This window comes from Adiantum capillus-veneris, chromosome 29 (genome assembly GCF_014529385.1).
Source record: "Adiantum capillus-veneris isolate H3 chromosome 29, ASM1452938v2, whole genome shotgun sequence".
Lineage (NCBI taxonomy): Eukaryota > Viridiplantae > Streptophyta > Polypodiopsida > Polypodiales > Pteridaceae > Adiantum > Adiantum capillus-veneris.
The window spans coordinates 113,260,710-113,274,747 of record NC_140959.1 but is presented as its reverse complement, the minus strand read 5'-3'; the positions used below and the strand labels follow the sequence as shown (position 1 = coordinate 113,274,747).

Below are 14,038 nucleotides of genomic sequence, written 5' to 3'. Positions count from 1 at the left end.
GGAGGTCATGGAGGAACAAGATTTACCAGCAGATGAAAAAGAGGAAAAGAATGAGGAATATATTGAAGTGACAGAGATAGAGGAGTCCATTGATCTTGAAGAAGAAGCAAAAAAGGTGAAACGAAGAAATTTTCTCTCAGTGAAAACCTCAGATATCAAGCTACCTCTAAATGTGTCAGGTTTCAATGAGCGGCAAGCCACCTTAATGCTACCAGGAGTGCCAGAGTTCAAATTTGCAGATAGGTCATACATTTTCCTTCATGATATACAAAGTATTTTGTGTTTGCACGAGGATTTTGCACTGGACACTATCTCCAAGTATCAAGAGGAGAGGAATGGATTTGTTTCAGATGACAATAGTGATGACAAGGCAATGGAGATCTCCAGTAACCCATTGGACTGCCTTAAAATCTTCTTTGAAAAGGCAAAAAAGTATAAAGAAAGCCTTCCTAATGAATCCACATTTCAAACTATTCGAAATAATCTTAAGCCATCAACTAGTAAACATGATATGAAGGATTAGTTTAAGCGACCAGCACAAGAGTCAACCAGATCAGTCAACCTATAGAAGGATGAGCTTCTTTTGCAAGATGAGAGTTTCATGCTATAAAATCTTGCCCCACCTCCCACCCCCCGAATCTCTCTCTCTCTCTCTCTCTCTCTCTCTCTCTCTCTCTCTCTCTCTCTCTCTCTCTCTCTCTCTCTCTCTCTCTCTCTCTCTCTCTCTCTCTCTCTCACATACACAAACACTTCTTTTGTTTACAGTCATGGATTGCTGAAAAGGACGAATTTCTTCGTCGTGGAAGAAGACAGTTCCGTGGTAGGGATGAAATTCTAGGAAAATATCTTCCTAGTTTATGTGAGGCACCCATCCTAAACTTCCACAACGGAATGTCACAAGAGGGGAATACTGCAACCTATGCTTTCAAGACATTACTCGCTTCTTAGGTGGTCCAATGCTGCCACAAAATATTGACAAAGTTATCCTCGTCTTGACAAGGTTTTTGGGAGAGAATGTTTTGGTTACTCACCACGATATACTGGGGGCCGTGCATCATATCACTACACATACACAACAATGGCATTATCTTTAGGGAAAGAAAACCCTACTGCACTCTTAGAGTATGGAAAACATTTAATGTGATCAAATACGAGTGTTACCATGCACCAAGCGATTTTTTCTGAGCAAGGACAAACCCGAGCAAGTGTCTGTACACGATATAGTAAATTTTATTGTCAACAGAATCATCAAATTTTATTGTCATGCACCACAACAAAAAGGGATTGCAACAAATATAATAATGAACCTATTAGTATGTTGAACCGAGTAGTAGGCCAGTTGAGGGTAAGCGAAAAGGGAGAAATTCCGCCTCAATATAAAGAAAAATAGTGTAAAGCCCCAAAAAATAAGCTTAATTTTCTTAAATTTTCTCTTGGCAAATTCAACAAAAGAAATTTGTATAGCAGGTGCTGGGCAACTGGGGGGGACAAGCTGTCTTCGTCTCTCTTGTCTGTGTGCTAGTGAAGAGGATGGGAACATGGTCACATGTGCAAGGACTGTGGACACGAGAAGGCGTGATGGCATCTAAAGGTCTAGGCTACTGCAGGTGTAGCGAGTGTGTGAGCATGTGTGCACGATTTTAAGAAAAGGGGATCTAAAGATGATGCCATTTGAGCGAAGGCCAAAAGTTGACAGAGTTTCAAGTGGGGGGAGGATTTTGAGGCGCGCTTCTCTTTGGCAATTGCAGTTGCTTTCAGAGGCGGTGGGCGGCGGCTCTGAGTTCTTTGCTTTGTCCCGCCCTGTTGGGCGATGGGTAGCTGCTACTACTCTAGTTTATCGCTGCTCTCCCTACTCTCTCTCTCTCTCTCTCTCTCTGCAATTTTTATGTGTGTAACGCCTCTCAAATTACTCAGAGACTCGTTCTCCATCCCTGCTTCCTTTCAGGAAGCAACTCCTATTCTTCTCCCTTGAAACCCCCGCTACCTTTTTTTATGACCCCTCAAATAGACACACTGACATTGCCAGGCTCTCTCTCTCTCTCTCTCTCTCTCTCTCTCTCTCTCTCTCTCTCTCTCTCTCTCTCTCTCTCTCTCTCTCTCTCTCTCTCTCACTCACACACACACACACACACTCTCTCTCTCTCCTCCTCCTTACATTATCCCTTCCTCTCTCTCTCTCTCTCTCTCTCTCTCTCTCTCTCTCTCTCTCTCTCTCTCTCTCTCTCTCTCAGCCTCAAAAGCTCCCCCCCTCCCCTTCCCTATGTTGTACTAACCTTACCCTCTCCTCATACAATCATGGCCCCTGCAACCCCCCACTTCCCCCACTATCCCTCCCCTTGCCGCCCTCCCTCCTTCTTCAACCTTGGCGTCTGCTGCTCCTCCTGTCACATCTCTAAGCCGCGTCTTCCTTTGCACCCCATCGACCACACCATTTTGCAAGATAATATACTAGCCTGATCAAATGTGATCAATCATGCTCCCTCTTCTCTCATCACTAAAAATCTTTCTCATCCCTCTCTTTCCAACAAGCTTGAGAGACCTCAGCAATATGGTGAAGGAGACAATTTTGGAATACCACTCAATAACACCAGCTCGAATGAGATTTGCATTGGTCCAAGGGTGGCTACATCGACGGAATCTCCATCTCTTACTACGACAACTCTTAGCTATGGCAAGCTTGATGGAGTAGGCAAGGCCGATGCTCTCAACACATCAACATCCCTCTTCTCCCTCTTCAAGCCCTGGAGATTGCACTCAACCACATGCTTTTTCCAAGCCATAGCTCTCTCTCTCTCTCCTCTCTCTCTCTCTCTCTCTCTCTCTCTCTCTCTCTCTCTCCTCTCTCTCTCTCTCTCTCTCTCTCTCTCTCTCTCTCTCTCTCTCTCTCTCTCTCTCTCTCTCTCTCTCTCTCTCTCTCTCTCTCTCTCTCTCTCTCTCTCTCTCTCTCTCTCTCTCTCTCTCTCTCTCACTCAGCTTGCCTGCGTCGACTTCTGCACGCATACTGGCCAAAGTGGGCTCGCGAGCTCACGCTCAAGCTACAATGGCTTGGTAGGAGAGAAGAGGCGAGCACCTCTCTCTCTCTCTCTCTCTCTCTCTCTCTCTCTCTCTCTCACACACACACACACACACACACACACACACACAGAGTCAGTTTTTAAAAAGAAAATCTCTGAAAGAGCGCGCGCCGGCGCACGCTCTTTCAGTGAGTTTTAAAAAAAAAAAACTGAGAGAGAGGGGGGGAGAGAGAGAGAGAGGACTTCCAGCACCCTGGAGGAGGTCTGTTGTCGCCATTGTTGATGTGGGGATGGTCTGCTTTGTGTGTCTGCTCCTTGTGGGCAGCTTTAACCTTGGCGACTTTGTTGATCTGCAAGCTCTCATCACACAGTCACCGAGATGGTTACCATCCACGGCTTGGAGCTGGCCTGGCACCTGTGCTAGTGTGTGTAGGTTGGATGCAAGCAATGGAATGGCCTCACCAATGACAATAGTGTGCGTGCGTGTGTGTGTGTGTGCAAGCTGTTGCCATCACCCACAGCGTGTAGCCCCCCTAGTTTGCCCCCTTTCCATTGCCGGCCAATGCCTCGATGGTGGCTATCCATGCGTTTACAGAAGGCGATCACCTCTCTCTCTCTCTCTCTCTCTCTCTCTCTCTCTCTCTCACACACACACACACACACACACACACAGTCAGTTTTTAAAAAGAAACTCACTGAAAGAGCGTGCGCCGGCACGCGCTCTTTCAGTGAGTTTTTTTTTAAAAAAACTGAGAGAGAGAGAGAGAGAGAGAGAGAGAGAGAGAGAGAGAGAGAGAGAGAGAGAGAGAGAGAGAGAGAGAGAGAGAGAGAGAGAGAGAGAGAGAGAGAGAGAGAGAGAGAGAGAGAGAGAGAGAGAGAGAGGACTTCTAGCGCCCTTCGATCTATAAGCCGCCATCGTCGGTGCATGGGTCGATGTCGAAGAGGCCAGGCATGAGGTCGAGGAAACTGTTCACGACGTTGATACCTTTGGCAGAGCTGATAGAAAGCAATTAATTTTTTTTTACTCCTGATTTGTCAGCCTTGGAGGAGGTCTGCTGTCGCCATCGTTAACGTGGGGATGGTCAGCTTTGTGTGTCTGCTCCTTGTGGGCAGCTTTAACCTTGGCGACTTGGTTGACCTGCTCCTTGTGGGCAGCTTTAACCTTGGCGACTTTGTTGATCTGCAAGCCCTTATCACAGAGGCGCCGAGATGGTTACCATCCATGGCTTAGAGCTGGCCTGGCGCCTGTGCCAGTGTGTGTAGGTTGGATGCAAGCAATGGAATGGCCTCACCAATGACAATAGTGTGCGTGCGTGCGTGTGTGTGTGTGCAAGCTGTTGCCATCACTCACAGCGTGCAGCCCCCCTAGTTCGCCCCCTTTTCACAGCGTGCAGCCAATGAGTATGGACTCCTCGATGGTGGCTATCCATGCGTTTACAGAATGGGAGTGTATGATCTAATTTTTCTCATCAATCGTAGTAGATTGGATACCGAGGGTTGACTTTGAGAGGATTGAAGACGGTGTTGGGTGCGACAGTGGTGAACGTGAGCATGGAAGAGTCCGACGAGTTACATGCGGGGAAGGCAGTAGGAGAAGGTGTTGGGAAGTGCTCTACGATGCAGCTGTAATGGAAAGGCGAGGGGGCCGCGGCTCAGACCCATGATTCTGGCCATGGCCTCGAAGCGGCCATCTTGGTCACAACAGCTCCGATGGCACCGAGCAAGAAGTCAAGTAGCGCGAGTGCCAGAGACAAGCTTGCCGACGGGCATGCCGCCGTCCTGCTACACTTTGAGGTAGGTGCAGACGGAGCTGTCCGGCCTTGACATTGAATTGGAGGCGGCGCCCAGGAGATTGCAGAGAGGGGAGTCACCTCTAATTATAGAAAGACTTGTGGAGTCCACTCGGGGTCAAAGATGGGCTCGTCCAGCTGCTCCAAGCATGGGTGGCAGGTCGGGTATTGAAACCACGTAAGATCGGAGGCTGTGTCCATTGTCATGTGAAAGGAGCGATGGGTGCTGTCCACAATTACAAGTCGCACATAGTAGTTAACGCTACCAAGCTCGTAACCCGGAGACGAGCAGTAACTTTCAACACCTTCGATCTTGGAGCACCCGCCTAATTAGCTAGCTTGTATTGTTATTTATTATGCATCGCTGCTCGTCTCCAGCACATCCCAACACTGACATTGCAGTGTGGCTACTCTGCTGAATAAAGAACGTAAGAACGGTGCTGACGTTGCTCGAAAACTTGTCTTGTTTGGTCATGATATTGCAGGCGTAAGTGCATGCATGCGCGGCTGAAACTAGAGCTACCAATCTATTTAATTCCTTTATATGGTAGGCCAGGAACTCATTAGTATTTGAAAAAAACTCCCATGCATTTTGACTTCCATGGAGACTCCTCAAGATTACACTTCTTGAGGACTATATGTCCTTACCTTGATATTGTCCATGTGCAAAGGATTATGTGTTAATTTCAGCCATGGCGGACGTACATCAGTATAGTGCATGATGCGTCAGGGAATTCTGACAATTTGGAACCCTGGTCCAATGTGATTTTCATAGAGCAGCAGCTGTAGCGAGTGTAAAAGGAGGATATACAGCTAGATAGTGACAAAGAGAATGGAAGTAAGGAGTTTATGATGATTTTGGTCAGCCGCATGTCTGCATGGTTGGAGAGGTATGCATGCAACATGCTGCTCGAGGATATGCCCGCAAATGTTTTTGAGGGTGTGTTGGCATCGCTGATGCACATGGTTTAATCCTTCTTCTGAGGGGCGGAAATTGGAGACGAATACCAACATGCCATTATAATGGTTCCAAGTGGTCTGGCCCATCAAAGAAAACACTCTACCCAAACCTTGTTCAAAGGGTTCTGTCGGTCAAAAATTTCTGGTTGATTTACCATAAAGAATAGGTGCAATCTTCAATTAATTTTTTTGTTGTTGTGCTTGAAGTCACCTAAGAAATCATGTTTGGTTTTTGTTTTGTATATGTGCCTTTCCCTATCTCGCTCGTTTTATGGATTGCTCGGAGAATCTCGCTCGAGCTTTGAGATTCCTCATCAAATACAAGGGTGAGGTTCCAAATGATATTTGCAAATCATCAAAATGTTGAAATAGTTGTGGTACATATTGAATCTAATTCTACAAGCATTTGTGGTACATCCGATCATCTAAACTCTCTCTTGTTCCACCGATGACTCGCATGTTTCATTGTCTCTCTCCACCTGATTTGACTTTCAAGAGCACTGGAGTTGTTGAATGCGTCTGCTCATTTTCTTTCTTGAAGTTGCAAATGTTCGATTGCCTGTACGATTGCTAAAGAGGCCAATACTTGCTTTTGTTCCATGCGATGAATGATTCTACGATAAAACCACTGAAATAACTCCTTCATATTGTTTGCCTTATTTTGAGAGCCTCCATGCTGTGTGTGTCTAAAGTAGGCATTTCTAGCCATGTAATGAGACTTCTTCAGGCCCTGGGTGTTCCATATACCTGGATTCCCATACTTTTGGATGAAGTATGGCAAATGATTAAAAATAACGTGCTGCAAAACAAGAAATTTATTTAGAAATTTCAAACACAAACTTAGTACTAAGACTATCTGGGTGCTTTGAATTTACCATGTAATGAGTGATTTGAGTGTCAGTCCATGCTATCTTGACGGATTTTTAAAGTAATTGAAGGTTCTATTTAAACTTGCGGAGATTATCCTGCGACCAATCATCATTCTCACACATTTGAAATAATATGTCAATGGAACACCACACATCACCCTTTGCATTGCGAGTTGTTGGCTCTTGGTCTTTCACTGCTAAATGAAGTTTTTTCCAGTGCATATACTCAACTTTGCTAATGTAGGTAGAGTGATATACTCTCCCCCGCTTTGTTAGCTTCACATCTTTCATACCTTGAGGTTTAGATAGAAAACAGTGTGCCTTGACCGCACCTATGGATGGTTTGCAGGGTACATCTTTCTCATTGGTTGACCTTTTTCCGTCCTGTTATATTTTCACATTACCCCCATGTAGACCAATATCTGACAAAACTAGTTCCAAATCCTCTAGAGCGACTTGTCGTTCAGATGACTTATTGATTTTCCAAGCAAACCCAATGTACAGATATACCAACTTCTCTAGAATTCGACAGAGACCATGCATCGTACAAATATAGACATTAACAAGTGGTATATCCAGAACTGGTCGGAAATTAGAGTCTTGATTGTGACAAGTAGGAGCCTTTTGCCAATACTTTGGGTCCATCACTTTTGCAGGCTCCATGCAATACAAGCATGGAGACTTTGCCATGGCACCCATTACACAATTATACATACACTTTAGTGTTTTGAGGTCACCTGCAAGATGCCATTGAACTTGAAAGTCTCCTCTCCCATCTACAACCAATACCTCTCCTCGATTCATTTGCCTATCAATGATATCTGGAATAGGGGTTTGATGGAACACCCAAAATAAAATGTCATGGTCTTCTTTCTTTACCTGCAAGATCAATCCTTATGAGATATGAAAAATAAATCTAAAATTTAGGTACAATAGAGGGCTTGCTAGAGCTGCAAAATTGGAGATGACTGGATTATCTGAAATGCACTAAGCCACCATATGTTTTTTTCTGATTGAACACTGAAGTATGAAGGGTCATCAATGGGACATTTGGAAAGGTCCCTATTCATATATGTGATTGTAACTTGCTCTAGCTTATTCTCTTTAAGAATCTCACACTCATCTAGCTTCAAAACAAAATGTAGAATTCCACCTGTCTCTTCGAATGTGCTACTATAGAACTCTACCATTCTAGTTTGCAACAAAGTGAGGTCCATGAAGATATTGTGTACTCATCATAAGTGACAGTAGTTCCCTATGAGCTATAAATATCTTGAATATGAAATGGACATCCAATGAAGTTTGTCTGCTCATTATTGAGCTGTAGTCTTTCCTTCCAAACACTTGTAGTTGTTGGTAAAATCTTAGACTTTATTCCCTTCTTCATAAACATGGAAGAGATCAATTGTTGAATAGCTGAGTAATCTCGTTTACTAACTCCAAGGGAGTCCAATGTACCCTGTATATGCTTGGCAGGCACTGCATTCTTTGAAATGAATCTATCAACGACATTCGGTTGCAAAACCTTAAACTTTTTGTCATGCATGATATCCTTTGCAAGACCACTAGTTATCAATGGCTTTAACTGCTTTCCTACATTGGCCTTCGGGTCTATGTTTTCTTTGTCTGGATAGATGGAATCTCTACAAAGAAAGCATAACTAACATAAACAAAAACTTAGGATTAATTTAAATTAATTAGACAGTTTACAATGCTCACCTCAATGCTTGGATTATTCTCTTAAGGCCGCCAGATCTTACCTTCAACGTTTCAAGATTTCGTAGTTTCTTCTTTTGCACACAAGTGCCTAACATTGTCTCTTTGTTTTGTAATGACCGTATCTTTGTTCGCAAGACCTGTGATTCTTGTGTGCGCTGCATTACAATCTTTTGGTCCTCATGATGCAAGTTTGAAAGTCTCTGAATCTCATTTGCTTGGTGCTTCACCATGTCTTTATAAGTTTTTGATTTGTTGTTTAGAGCTTTATAGTAGCCAAGCAATCCATTCTCTCCATTACCTGCAAAGATCATAAGTTAGTGGGATTTGAAAATGCTGGGAAAGCATTTGTCATGGGATTCAATGGATAGAGTGAGCCTTTTGTCCAAATATGTAAGTGTTTTTCTCTCTTTGCTCTGAGTCTCTCTATCATGATCGGTGTCACTTTGATGTTTGTTTTTCTCGCTTACATAGTGACGTATATTGGGGATCCACGTCAATGTGTAGATGATAGAAGGGTCTTTTAAGGAGGACATTCATGGGGGTGGAAGAAGAAGCCATGTATGCAACAGGGCAAGAAAGGGAGGATTTCTTTAAGGTCGGTACACAAACAGTGAGAGAGTAAGAAGAGAGCAGGTTTAGAAGGATACGTCCTATTTCCTTTAGTCATACATTCCATGTACAGGAAACTCCCTCCAATTCTAGGACGTTCGTTAAATGCAACTGAAAACGATTTATTCTTCAATCATCACGGTCGTTATGACACTGTGGCAGGAATCTACTTGTAAGTGCACTTTTTGAATGGTTATTCCAAGTTTATAATTGCTTTTACCACACCTATTTTCTAGAGAGAGAAAGTCAAAATTCTACTTTTCTTAGAAGGCCCTCCAAATGACCTTCGAAATTTCCTGATAGGCTTGTCAACTTTGCCATTTCTACTTGGGGAGAGAGCTCTCCTTCTCTCTTTCCTTGTGATTGTGTGGGGGGCCACACCCTATTTACGTACCCCATGCTTATCACTTGTGCGTCCACATATGGGTTTATTCCAAGCCCCGTGTGGCATTGCCACGATGGTCCAGTCCCCTTGGGCTCAAAAATTCCCCATTCAATGCCTTTAAAAAAAACCCCTTTTTGTACCACTTTGAATTGATGCCATTCCCTGCCCGGGGATCAGATCTCCAAGCCACAAAAACCATTCAAAATTCCACCTTGCTGGCTTCAACCCACCTGGCCCTTGCTGCATCTCGAGACCTCCAAGCCCACCAGCCAAGACCACCAAAACATTGAGAATTCATATGATACCGCCCCTCAAGCAAATGCACCCAACTTCCACCTAGAATATCTCAACCATTGCAACTCTAATTGACACGTTGTGAATACTTTTCAACTCCACATGCTTCTTACCACCTTCTTGATCTTTGGCAAGCCTAAAAATACACCAAAATACAGACCTACGAATGCGGTCAATTTTCCACATAATTAACCCCCTTGAAATCCTTGACTGACCATATCTTTCCCATTCAAGCTCCAATTGATAATCCAAAAAGATTAGTATGCTTCACAACATGATCCATTCACATCTATTCCGCTCACACCAAATTTAATTATTTGTCTCCACTTGCCTTGCTTAGTGAGGATCTGTAAAACCTTCCAAATTTAGACAGACATAAATTTCACCCTGTAACTTTGTTTCAGGAGTTGTCTAGACCGGCTCATAGATCATCTCAAACATCACATTCCAATGCAAAATTCAAGAACTTTGAACACATGTCCTTGCTATCTTGGTTGGCCTATTTGGGAGCCTTTCTGGCATAAAACCACATCAAACATAAATTTCATAACTTTCACCCTGTAACTAAGTTTGAGGAGTTGTCTAGACCGGCTCATAAATAATCTCAAACATCACATTCCAATGCAAAATTCTAGCACTTTGAGCACATTTCCTTGTCATCTTGTTTGGCCTATTTGGGAGCCTTTCTGGCATTAAAAACCACATCAAACATAAATTCCATAACTTTCACCCTGTAACTTCGTTTGAAAAGTTGTCTAGATCGGCTTGTAAAAAATCTCAAACATCACATTGCAATGCAAAATTCTAGCATTTTGAACACATTTCCTTGCCATCTTGGTTGGCCTATTTGGGAGCCTTTCTGGCATAAAAAACCACATCAAACATAAATTTTCGATATCACCAGTCCAAGTCTTCCAGTCCAAGTCTTCTGTACTTGCTTAAGACCTTTGTCCTGCACCTATAGACATCCATATTCATTCTTGGCACCACTTCTAGCCTCGGCCAACTTTGGTTTTGGTTGCACCATCATTGCCCAATCTCCTTGTGAAACATTTGTATTTAACCACAAACAAGCTTATTAAAATAAAAATTGCAACACCAAACAAACACTCTATACACACACCAAAACGTGCTACCATATGTACAAAAAAATGACCTTTTCTACTCACGGATTCTGATCAATTGGGTTTCCCAAACCCTTGCTTCATAGCATAGCTTCCACCTGGGTCAAACATGTGACTTTGATCTTGGCCATCCACCTGCAGCACCTTCCCATAATGCCTCATCAAGGCATATAGCCAACCATATGCACAAGCTTCCCAAGACATACCTCCACTCCAAGCACCCATTGGAATATTGCCCATTTCAAAAAAAACATCACCAAGCATACCATCATACCTTTCAACCATGATTCACATACCTCCCTAAAAAGTTTGGACAAAGACACACCCTGGATTCTCCTTCATTCACCATAAAACATACTTGCTGCTTCGGACACTCTTCCAATTCCTACTCCATGATCTCCTCCACACCTGTACTGCACTTAATTCCAACATCATCAAGCCCTTCCTCATCAACTAGCCCTTCAAGGTCAACCAGCACCTCGTACCTGTCGCCTTCACCTGCCTACCCTTCAAGCACATACTCTACCGCTTCATCCTCAGCCAAAGAAAAGAGGAACTCACTCCATACCACACTATCCACTTGCTCCTCCTCCATAGTTGAGGCTACTCCATCTCTCTCAACAAATCTTTGTACATGCGGCATCATTGCACCACATTCCACCACAACCTTCACAAGCATAGGCATCAGCATGGAACTACACACAATCTCTACCTGCTTGACTTCATCTATAGGCTTCAACTCCTCCACTTGGTCTCTATCTAGCATCTGGACTTGCACTTCTTGTTGCTCCTTGCACATCTCTATCTACATGCAAGAGATCAAACTCCCCATACCTTGACTAGGATGACTCAGTTTCCCAAGACGTATCTACGTCCATTAAACTGCTATCATTTTCTTCTTCCTCCTCCTTTGTCTCAAGATCTAGAATCTCATCTAGCTTTGACACCTTGACCTCATATGTAAATTGCACCTTTCAGTCTCTAGCACACATCACTATACCTTGACTTTTTCGTGTATCCTTTGCCTGCTATCGAACCACCAACATCACCACCATAATTGGAGACTCTCTAACTAAAATCTTGGGCATATAAAATTCTCTATCTCTTTGCCATAGAACCCTCGTTTCCTCTTGCACTGGCACATCCCTTTGCACTAAATTTAGCTTGACTTTCACTGCATCAACCTACTTTGGTACCACCTGAATCGACCACCCTGCCTTGCTTGGCGTTTCTTCAAAATCTTCTTCGTTCATCCACTTGATAAAGCCACCACTTCTTACAACATAGGGCTGTCTATCTCCACTTTATCTCGCATCTCTTCATGAAATAAAACCATGAACTTGCTCAATTTAAGAAAACCAACATGCGAGTTGCAGTAGTTACCTTGACTAGCCATCCCCAAAGGGCATTGAACTCCCACTCTAGAGCTTTTGCAAATCACCTTCCAAGCTTTGCTTTTACTCATCTAGATTTTTCTTCACCTCATCGAGCTCCACATTTGCCACAAATTTGCTTTGAAAGCCTGCTTCCAAGGCTTCACAAGTAGTCTTCTTTTCTTCGCATAGATCGTTGTACCATCTGCTCGCTTTACCATGAACCAAGAGTGGGAAAATTTGAATTGTGTCTTCGTCTCTAGACAAACTACCCTCCAATAGAAACAAACCATAATTTTGGAGCAAGGTTTCAGCATCTTTGACCCCAGTGAATATGGGAAAACCCAACCACATTCTCACTACCAGCACCCGCTCTTCAAAAATCACACCTTTGGCATCACCAAAACCATCGCTTCAACTTCAAACAAGAGCAATTAGATGCTCCTCAGTGGGGGTAGTAGAAGATGGAGAGGGGAAATGGGGGAACACACCCAACACACAATACAAGGTCTCTCTATAAATCAAGGCATTCAGGGCATCCCTATCCTCTCAAAAAACACCTTCAAAAGACACAATTCTACTAGGAGACTACATCCGCACACATACCAATGCATCGCCATGCTCAAGGACACCACATATTCACAATTGTCAAGATCGGCTACCCACACCCACTTCGCAGCTCATTTCAAACTCTCTCACTTCCATTCCGCACACAAACATGGCCCGGGAAGGCACACCTACTCACACACGTTGGCACCACAACACAAAAGCAAAATAAGTAGAGAAAGGGGCAGGGGGAAATGACACTTGAGAAACGACTATGGAAGCCCGATCACACTCCAAAAGCACCATATATATCTCATCTACAACAAACAACGCACCCACCTGGACGTCGAGCAAAACACACACACTATTGGCTATGCAAGCACACATCTTTGCATAAAGAAGACCCCCACAAAACACACACTCACTCCCTTGGCTCTCTGCAGGCTCCAACAACTCAAGGGCTTGGCAAAAAAGCATACTCGCTCCCCTTGGATCCTTTGAAAATGGTAGGCAAAAAAGCCCTAAAAATGATCAAAAAATGACTTTCATAGGGGTACTCTACTCATTTTTGGAAGGGGCCCTTTGATTGGACCATCTGGAATTTCTATATGGAAACTTGGGAAGGGAGGCACCACCCTGTGCATGCTCTTTCTCTATCTACTCTCTTTCAACTTGACTTGGGGAAAGGGGGGGGTGCACTAGAAACATCACTAGTGCCGCATGGCACATTTCAAATTTGATTTCACTCTCTCTCTCTCTCTCTCTCTCTCTCTCTCTCTCTCTCTCTCTCTCTCTCTCTCTCTCTCTCTCTCTCTCTCTCTCTCTCTCTCTCTCTCTCTCTCTCTCTCTCTCTTCTCCACTTGGAACTCCACCCCTTGTCCGCCTTTTTGGCCGGTTTGACTTGTCCTATTACTTGCCTTGGAGCTCCTCAAATATGTTCTCTTTCTATGGCTCATTTCCAAACTCATCTCCCATCCCTTTTGCACTAGCCACATTGCTGTGGGGGTTGGGGGGATCTGCCTTTACCTTCAAAAGAGTGGGGGCCCAATGGGCTACTGCGGAAACCCATCCTACTAACCTGCTACATCATCACCACCAAATTGGTTGGCCGTCCGTTGCAATGTCCAGATTCACTGCCGCACACCAATAAAAACCACCCAGCATCGCAAGGGCGCCACGTGCAATGCTCGTCAACTTTTCCATGGCCAATTGGGGAGAGAGCTCTCCCTCTCTCTTTCCTTGTGATTGTATGGGGGGGCACACCCTAGGATAAGTACCCCATGCTTCTCACCTATGCGCCGACATATGGGTTTATTCCAAGCATCATGATGCATTGCCACGGTGGTCCAACCCCC

The 14,038-nt window shown here is 44.1% G+C and overlaps 1 pseudogene; it reads left to right on the top strand.

Annotated features, from left to right (window-relative positions):
- The first annotated feature begins 205 nt into the window (after positions 1 to 205).
- LOC147419780 (uncharacterized) lies at positions 206 to 5,134 on the top strand (annotated as a pseudogene).
- The last annotated feature ends 8,904 nt before the right edge of the window (positions 5,135 to 14,038 follow it).